Genomic DNA, 8,186 nt, shown 5'->3' on the forward strand with positions numbered 1-8,186 from the left:
GGAAGAAAAGGAACAAAAATAGAGAAGGTTAAAGTCAGGAAAAGATAACACAGACAAGGAAAGCTCTGCAAAGAGAAAATCAACACAAGAGTACATAATAAACATATTTATACTGGCTGATCTTGCAGAAAATCACAGCATCGTGCCCAATCAGGATACCAGGAGAGCAAAGAAATAGCTATGTCAAATCTCTGCAATGCTAGCTCATTGTTAACATTTAGATATCATGCCCAGTACACAACCTGGGCCTTGCACAGGGCGTGCAATAAGGGAGAGTGGGGTCTGCCAATCATGTGAGCTTTCAGCCTTTTAATGGCTGTGTGATATATTCAGAGCACAAGCATACACAGCTTCCTACATGGCAGGCAGCTCTCTCGGAAGCCTCCGGAATCTGCCTGGTTCTGTTTATTATTAACTCTGCAGTTGCAGTACACAATACGTCCACATCCACAGTGTGGAGCTACAAATATTACAAGCTTACAGACATTACACTTCTCCCTCCTTAATGACGAAGTTATTATAACAAACATCATACATAACTTTCATGTTTATACATCTTTGACATCACTGGGTCACGTTTGGTTGCTCTACCAATCTCTTCAGCTGTGACTGGCAGTTCATCATTGTATGAAAAATAAAACACTTCTTCCCTATCGGGTGTAACTTGTGAGGGGGAAGGCAATCTAGACATTGCATCAGCATTACTGTGATCAGCTGATCGTCTGCATTCAATATCATATGTATATGCTGACAAAATCAAAAGCCCATCTCTGCATTCGGGCTGCAGCTAATGTTGGAACTGGGAACTTTGGATGGAGGATTGCTGTTAGGGGCTTATGGTCCGTAACGATGGTAAACTTACGACCATACAAGTATTTGTGAAACTTCTTGACCCCAAAAATTAATGCCAAATTCAATTTGCGCATAATTACTCTCACTGGCACAGAGAGTGCGTGAAGCAAAAGCAATTGGTCTCTCCTCCCCACTACGTGATACATGAGAGAAAACTGCCCCAACTCCATACGGAGAGACATCACATGCTAGCTTAATCTCCTTAGATATGTCATAGTGAACTAACATGGTGCTCTCTACCAATTTGCTTTTATACTCTTTGATCACTTCCAATGGACCTGTTTTTTCAAAAGTTAATTCAGTGGATGCAATACTGTAGCCAAATTTGGTAGGAACTTCCCATAATAGTTCAAAAGACCCAAGAATGAGCGAAGTTCAGTGACATTCCTGGGAGTGGGTGCATTTCCAATTGCATCCAATTTTTCCATGGTTGGATGTAAATCATCTTTGTCTACTCTGTACCCTAAGTACTCCACTGAGTTTTTAAATAACTCACACTTACGAGCAGACACTCATACTCTGTGCTTCTCTAGCCGTTTGAGGACTTCATTCAATATATTATTATGAATTTGCCTATTTGGTGCAGAAATTAATGTGTCATCCAAATAACATACTACCCCTTCAATACCTTGCAAAATCTGGATCACCCCCCCCCACCCCCCTTGGAATATGGCAGGGGCAGAGGACACTCCAAATGGTAGCCTATTAAATTGATATAGGCCTAGATGAGTATTTATAGTCAAACATGACTTGGGACTCCTCATCTAGTTCAAACTGTAAGTAGGCATTCGTAAGATCCAGTTTTGAGAAGATCTGACCACCTGTCAGTGTTGTGAACAAATCTTCTATATTCGGCAATGTATTAGGGACATTACCCTCTAGAACCTGGTTTACGGTTACTTTATAATCACCACACAATCTTACCTTACCATCGGACTTAGGTACAACAACAATGGGTGTAGCCCAATTACATCGATCTATCTTACAAATAATGTTCTCAGTCTCTAGTCTTTTGAGTTCTTGCTCAGCTTTCTCCTCGAGTGCAAATGGTACGGAACGTGGCTTGTAGTAATCCGATCTAGCGTCCTTCTGTGCCCTGACACTTGCCTTGAAGCCTTGGATTAGACTGTCCGTTTTGCAGAACACCTTTGGATTCTTCTTGATAACCTCATCCGTTGATGAAAATCTCGCATCCACACAGAAAATCTTACTCCAATCCAGCTTCAGTGAGCTCAACCAATTTCTTCCTAGTAAGGCAGACTTGTCTCCTTTCACTACTATTAGAGGCAAGTTCTGAAATTGATCTTTATATTTCACCGGTACGGTGATATGACCTACCACAAGAATTTTCGCTCATGAATAGCCTCGCAGCTCTAGCTTGGATTTCTCCAGTTGGAAATCACGCAATTTGTCGAGGTACAGCGACTCCGGTACTACACTCACGGATGCACCCGTGTCAATTTCCATTGGTAGCTGGAATCCCGCAACATCTATGTGGATTTTGATGCTTTCTGAATCGCTGTCCGTTAACCTTGTGCTCCTGATGACGTGTAACTCTAACTTCTCCTCGCCCTGTTGTTGTTCTTCCATGCTATGAAGTCTCTTTGGATTTCTACTCATAGCTTTGAACGTTGGACTCAGCTTTAAAAACTGGTTTATCCTTCAGTCGGCATGCCTGCGCAAGATGTCCAGTCTTTCTGCAGAAGAAACACTCTGCCTTCACGTATGGACAACTTTGAGCAATGTGTTGTCCCAGGCACCTATAGCACGACTTCGACGCTCTGTTAGAATTTCCAGTTTCCGAGACTTTGGGCCCCCACTGTCTTTTACTTTGAACCTGCAGGTGATTTATCTCGGTTGACGGACGACCATAATTATTATTTAATTCTCGGGAATATTGTTCGGCCATGCCCATCGACCTCGCTGTCTGACAAGCAATCTCAAAAGTCATTTCATCAGTCGTCAATAACTTCCTTCTTATCGCATCATTTTTCACCCCACAAACAAAATGATCCCATAATGCTCAGTTTTGAAAGTTTCCAAAATTGCAGTGCATCAATAGCTTTTTTAATGCTACGATGTAATCACTGTACTTTCATCGGCCTTTTGATTCCGAATCCCGAAACGATAACTTTCAGCAATTTCTAACGGTTTGAGGTTATAGTGCTGCTCCAGCTTCATTAAAATCTCTTTAAGCATTGTGTCCTTTGGCTCGTCAGGCACAAGCAGATTTACAAGGGTTTCGTACAATGTCGGACCCGCCTCCGATAAGATGATCGCTTTCTTATGTTCCAACACAGCCCAGTTCTGGACTGCATTGTCTGGAACTTCGATTATGTTATTTGCAGTGAAATACATTTCTCGCCGATCCACATACGCTTTACAACGTTCCCGGTCGTGTCTATATTCCCCCAAATGTCCGATTACACCTGAGATTTTAATCTCTACTGTTCACACCATGTGCTGTATTTTACCTTGGATTTTTATAGCTTTTTCCAAAGAAAGAAACTTCCAAAGTCTCTGTCGGTTGGCTGAATCCTTCCCCAACAAAATTTAAGCTTTAAATTATCCGAAAAATCCCATCTCATCGCCAAATGTGATATATTCACAGAGCACAAGCACACACAGCTTCCTACATGGCAGGCAACTCTCTCGGAAGCCTCCGGAATCTGCCTGGTTCTGTTTAATTATTAACTCTGCAGTTGCAGTACACAATACGTCCACATCCACAGTGTGGAGCTACAAACATTACAAGCTTGCAGACATTATAGGCTGCAGTTCAAATTTGAAGGAATGCAGCCACAAAAGGCAAGTGGCTGCATATGGGACATAAAGATTATGTGAGCCTTTATAAAAGCTGAGAATGAATTTCAAAAAATTTTCAGTCTTTGAAAACACATGTAGGGGGCATGGAGAAGTGAAGCAAGGAAAAACCCAAAGTGGAGGTACAAAATAGAACCTATGGGCTATGACTGACCCTTCTGCTTGGTGGCTGATGAAGTGGATGTGCTGCTGCCTCGTTTGGCAGAAAGCACAGATGAGTTAGCAGCCTCTCAGTGTCTTTCTACATCTGGTGAACCTTGCTGACCCTTTCAAAGGACTGAAGAAGTTAGTAATAAAGAAACAGACAGCTAGTTCAGAATAAGCAGTTGCAGGAGGATCAGATGACACATCAAAGCAATACAGGGCCTCAAACCCAATAACAACATAACTGATCAGCAGCCTGCCACTAACCTACTTCACCCACTGGGATAATAACTAAGATTGTATTTTAGAAAACACACAGCATATATGCTCACTATGTCAAATATTAGCACCACATTAACCCTGGGTGTTATTGTACATGTCGAGATGGTAACTGGGATGAAAACTTGGGAGTGCCCCGCACTCTTGGATACCTGCATCTGGTAAAACCTCTGTACCTTGTTGTGATGATATTGTATTGCAAAATTTGCACGGAACAAAAATTGGGTATGCAGATCTCCACGCCCTATTCTGCAGCCGGAACTGCCAAACAATGATACCTGTATTATATTCATGTGTGCAACTGTACGATGTGCTCGTAAATAAAAAGGACTCCAAACAGGCCAAGATGATTCTTAGCATTGTGGGAACCAGTTGCTTATGTCGACCAGAAAGCAGAGATGGGAATGAATATATACAACCACACAGCACAAAATATTTTCAGAATTAAATCACCAAGCACAAAACATAAATATGCTTTTCAGTTTATTTACCATATTCAGCACTGAAAGTGATACTTACAGAATCTGACTCTTACTATGCTCATATAATACCCCTTTTATATTACAGAATTGTTTTCAGAAAACCCTTTGAAATCTCCTTCGAATGGAAGTTGTTTCCTCACACTTCCAAATCTCTCTCGGTGGCCCATTTATACTGAGAGGCAGATTGAAGAACAAGACAATATTTAGATATGTACAGTTGTTCAAAAATAGAAATACACTTGTAGTTTAATCATTCCAACCAGGAACTTCCACAATGTTGGGGGAAGATCCATCCAGGGTGGCAATGATGAATGCAAAATATTGCAGGCAGAACTAAGACAGAAAACATTGCCAAGCCATTTTGTTTTGCTGTTAGAGGCACTGAAGCCAGGAAGTTACAGCTTCAGGATTCACCGATGGCACTCTGACCATCAAAGGCAATCCTTAAGTGTAAATGGGATATAATTTAAGGACCAACAAATTAGCTATGTTGTGCTCGCATACCACATGTTTGCAAGCATCCCTCTTGCACAGAATGTACTTGCATAGAAGCCAGTATATAGCCAGTATATGATTGGCTACCACGGCGACAATCAGTAATTGCACATCAGTTCCTTTTTCTGTCTGGGAATATCCACTGATTTAAGTCACTAAAGTCTGCTATTATGTGTGAAAAATAAAAATCAATCCTTTCCACTTAACTACTGTATGGTAAAATAATGTAATGATTTTCCTTCATGCACTCATCACCAGTTAATAATCATCCTCTCCCCCATTCCAAATAAGTGACTCACTGGAACCCACATCACCCTTATCCTAGGTAAGTTAGCTGACAAGACTAATGTACTCATGATAGGAGTGAAGGGACATATGAGCAGCGAATAGACCTGGGTAAGGGGCTACAAACAGCTAATATAGCGGGGTTACTGACAGCTAATACACATGGATTAAGGGCGACCGTCAGCGAATACACCTGGGTTAGAGGTTAGTCAGTTAATATATTCATCTATTTGAGACAAGTGGGCAAAAATCGCCATTCCCATGAATTTCCCAGGGACAAATTTGAGTTTGGGACAACCAACCCCAGAAACCCCCCCGCCGCCTGCAGCATTATGGCACAGCAGCATTATGGCACAGCAGCCGTCTACCCATTCTCCCCTGATTTATTAGGAGAAAGTAACTGTCCCCGGTACATTAACAGTAACCGCCCTTGTCCAGTGTCCCTGGTACATTAACAGTAACTGCCCCCTGTCCCCAGTACATTAACATTAACTGCCCCCTGTACATTAACAGCAACTGCCCCCTGTCCCGTGTCCCTGGTACATTAACAGTAACTGCCCCCTGTCAGCGATACATTAATAGTAACTGCCCCCGGTACATTAACAGTAACTGTCCCCTGTCGCGAGTACATTAACAGTAACTGCCCCCTGTCCCGATTACATTAACAGTAACTGCCCCCTGTCCCGTGTCCCCAATACATTAACAGTAACTGCCCCCTGTCTCCGGTACATTAACAGTAACTGCCCCTGCCCCCTGTCCATTAACAGTAACTGCCCCCTGTACATTAACAGTAACTGCCCCCGGTACATTAACAGTAACTGCCCCCTGTCCGCGGTACATTAACAGTAACTGCCCCCTGTCCCCGGTACATTAACAGTAACTGCCCCTGCCCCCTGTCCATTAACAGTAACTGCCCCCTGTCCCCGGTACATTAACAGTAACTGCCCCCTGTCCCCGGTACATTAACAGTAACTGTCCCGTCCCCGGTACATTAACAGTAACTGCCCGGTACATTAACAGTAACTGCCCCTGTACCAGGTACATTAACAGTAACTGCCCCCTGTCCCCGGTACATTAACAGTAACTGCCCCCTGTACATTAACAATAACTGCCCCCTTTACATTAACAGTAACTGCCCCCTGTCCCGTGTCCCCGGTACATTAACAGTAATTGCCCCCTGTCAGCGGTACATTAATAGTAACTGCCCCTGCCCCCTGTACATTAACAGTAACTGCCCCCTGTCCCCGGTACATTAACAGTAACTGCCCCCTGTCCCCGGTACATTAACAGTAACTGCCCCCGGTACATTAACAGTAACTGCCCCCGGTACATTAACAGTAACTGCCCCCGGTACATTAACAGTAACTGCCCCCTGTACATTAACAGTAACTGCCCCTGTCCCCCACCCTGTCCCCGGTACATTAACAGTAACTGCCCCCTGTACATTAACAGTAACTGCCCCTGTACCAGGTACATTAACAGTAACTGCCCCCTGTCCCCGGTACATTAACAGTAACTGCCCCCTGTACATTAACAATAACTGCCCCCTTTACATTAACAGTAACTGCCCCCTGTCCCGTGTCCCCGGTACATTAACAGTAATTGCCCCCTGTCAGCGGTACATTAATAGTAACTGCCCCTGCCCCCTGTACATTAACAGTAACTGCCCCCTGTCCCCGGTACATTAACAGTAACTGCCCCCGGTACATTAACAGTAACTGTCCCTGTCCCCGGTACATTAACAGTAACTGTCCCTGTCCCCGGTACATTAACAGTAACTGCCCCCTGTCCCCGGTACATTAACAGTAACTGCCCCCTGTACATTAACAGTAACTGCCCCTGTCCCCGGTACATTAACAGTAACTGTCCCTGTCCCCGGTACATTAACAGTAACTGCCCCCTGTCCCCGGTACATTAACAGTAACTGCCCCCTGTACATTAACAGTAACTGCCCCTGTCCCCGGTACATTAACAGTAACTGTCCCTGTCCCCGGTACATTAACAGTAACTGCCCCCTGTCCCCGGTACATTAACAGTAACTGCCCCCTGTACATTAACAGTAACTGCCCCTGTCCCCCACCCTGTCCCCGGTACATTAACAGTAGCCGCCCTGTGGTAGACGATCTGCCGCCTGCCATTGCTCCTCTCCCGGGCCTATTCCCGTGGACTGTGACCGGGCCCGGGGCCTTCACTGGAATGGAGCCACGACCTCGCCTGGACACCAGGGCAGGCCGCACACCCCAGCTATCCCCCGGTTAGAAACTCACCGCGGTGCCGCTGATGCTCCGCCGACTTGACTCACAACTCGAGGCAGCGCTTCCCGACAGCGGATCTGCACAAACCCCACTCTCCCCAAAACTCGCCTATCCGGGCGGCCCGAGAAGGTAAACAAGGCCCGGCCGGTGCGCACTTCCGGCCGCTCCGCGGAGCTGTCGGCCCGATAGAGCGAGCCCACATCCGCCATCTTCAGCTCACAGCGAGGCTGCACACTTCATGCAGCTGCAACGTGGTGCTTGTTTTTTAGGGTTAACCACTCATTTTCATTTAAAACTGATCTACATTTTACAAAATTTCGATGTAAGAAACATCGATTTCTCGACTTCTCTGTCCTAATTTCTGGGTATAGGCTATCAACTAATATCCAGCATCATCATCATAGGCAGTCCCTTGAAGCGAGGATGACTTGATTCCACGCCAAAAAAGGATGAGTTCACAGGTGTTTCAGTGAAGGACCTAATATTCCAGGTCCCACACTACATCTTGAAGGTGCCTGTGTGTGGATTTTTTTTAACATGTGGTGGCTGTTGGATTAACCATGACGAGTGG

At 44.8% G+C, this 8,186-nt stretch overlaps 1 protein-coding gene across 4 annotated transcripts in view; it reads right to left on the reverse strand.

Annotated features, from left to right (window-relative positions):
- The window catches only part of slu7 (SLU7 homolog, splicing factor), a 66,581-nt gene extending 58,824 nt beyond the window's left edge, over positions 1–7,757 (reverse strand). For all 4 annotated transcript variants that reach the window (XM_070878400.1, XM_070878399.1, XM_070878398.1 and 1 more), the window contains exon 1: positions 7,628–7,757. The gene's annotated coding sequence lies outside the window, so the exon portion shown is untranslated. The remainder of the gene's footprint in view (positions 1–7,627) is intronic.
- Between the last annotated feature and the right edge of the window lie 429 nt (positions 7,758–8,186).

This window comes from Pristiophorus japonicus, chromosome 4, assembly GCF_044704955.1.
Source record: "Pristiophorus japonicus isolate sPriJap1 chromosome 4, sPriJap1.hap1, whole genome shotgun sequence".
In the NCBI taxonomy this organism is placed as follows: domain Eukaryota; kingdom Metazoa; phylum Chordata; class Chondrichthyes; family Pristiophoridae; genus Pristiophorus; species Pristiophorus japonicus.